Here is a 1608-nt window from a genome sequence, read left to right on the forward strand (position 1 = left end):
AGATCAATATTTAACTGCAAAGTAAATGGTATATACAATGTAGTTTAATTACTCTGAAATATGTAAATAAAGCAGTAGTGTGACAAAAAACCCTGTCATCAACTTCTATGAAATCAATATGAAATGTTGGTCAGTTGACAATAGAATTTCTAAAATCCTGAAGTACGCAGTACTGTAATGTATTATCTTAATCTAATTAGTGGCTAATGAACTAATTGACTTAACACTTTAACTTACTTTTTCCACTCGTCCTTTGAATTTCTGTCAAACGTCTTTTGAAGGATGTGTTTCTGAACAAATTCTTCGTACTTCGTGCAGCTAACTTTCGTAACACAAGGATCGTCCCATGCATGAACGAGGGTAAGAGCCAGTGTGACGGTGATCAGGAGAATGATGTTCATCTTGTCTAGACGGGAGAAGGAATGAGACTTTTTGAGCATCTTATTTTGTTGTTCAAAAAGATTTAAAATACACCAGTAATTGGTCAAGTGCCGTAAACACACAGCATCCAAACTACACTCATCCACTACGTGCAAAATGAACGTCTCTTGTAAATAAATCAGTATTGTCACATCGGTTTGATAGCATTTTAATTATTTACTGAACTATTTTATTTGCCATTCATGTATTTACAGTGTAATGTTCCTCCACATGTTTCCATCTATACTGTTCTTATTGCTTTAACATTAGTTTTTTTTCTTTTCTTGTGAAGCACTTTGTGACATCTGATCTAGAAATGTACTCTATAAATAAACTTAATAATACATTTACCTTACTTACTTGAAAGTAGAAAGACAGAAACATTCTTATTGTTACTCATCTCACTCATAAACAGGACAAAAACTGATTCTAATAATAACAAAACAACATTTGTGTTGGTGATGAAGAGGTTTCCTCACCTGCTCTGATCAGCAGCCTCTGTACTGTAAACGTTGCTGTGTTGAGTCTGGAGGAGGATCGATACCAGCTGATGTTGAAGTCTCTGGTAGAAGTCCAACAATATGTCTCCCCTTTTAAACCTAACAGCCAATCAAAGTACTGCAAACTACCCTTTCACCATATATGTCTCATTATTGGATGAAGCATGTATATGTTGACACAGCCAACTGCTCCATGTAATTATGTAAATGAGGAAGTGCAGCTTCCTCATTTACATGTGCCGTGTGGAGCCACGATGTCAGGACGGGTCGAACGCCGTTGAAAATTGGTGCAGAAAATACTGCACATGACCTTTAACCCATCCAGTCTGTGACACACACACACAGAAGAGACAACAGGTGAAACACCTCTGTAAATACAACAGCTACATGCATTCAGGATCCAGTGGTGTGATGCTGTCGGTCAGTTGATACAACAAATGCAATTAACTCATATCATGGAAAAGAGAATAAGAAAATATAGAAAATCCTGCAACACCTGCACTATTTATGCAATAAATACAGTAATAAAAACATTGGATTAACGAAATATACAGTTTATGTTGTAGTTGTTTTAAATAGCAGCAAACAGGAACATGTGTAATAACCAGGTAATAACAGTGTATAAGAACTACACTCATGTTGTTGCAGTAATCAGAGTGAGTTCTGCAGGACGTGGTAGAAGAAACAT

The sequence above is a fragment of the Anarhichas minor genome, unplaced genomic scaffold (genome assembly GCF_050575085.1).
Source record: "Anarhichas minor isolate MPS153535 unplaced genomic scaffold, ASM5057508v1 ptg000016l, whole genome shotgun sequence".
NCBI lineage: Eukaryota > Metazoa > Chordata > Actinopteri > Perciformes > Anarhichadidae > Anarhichas > Anarhichas minor.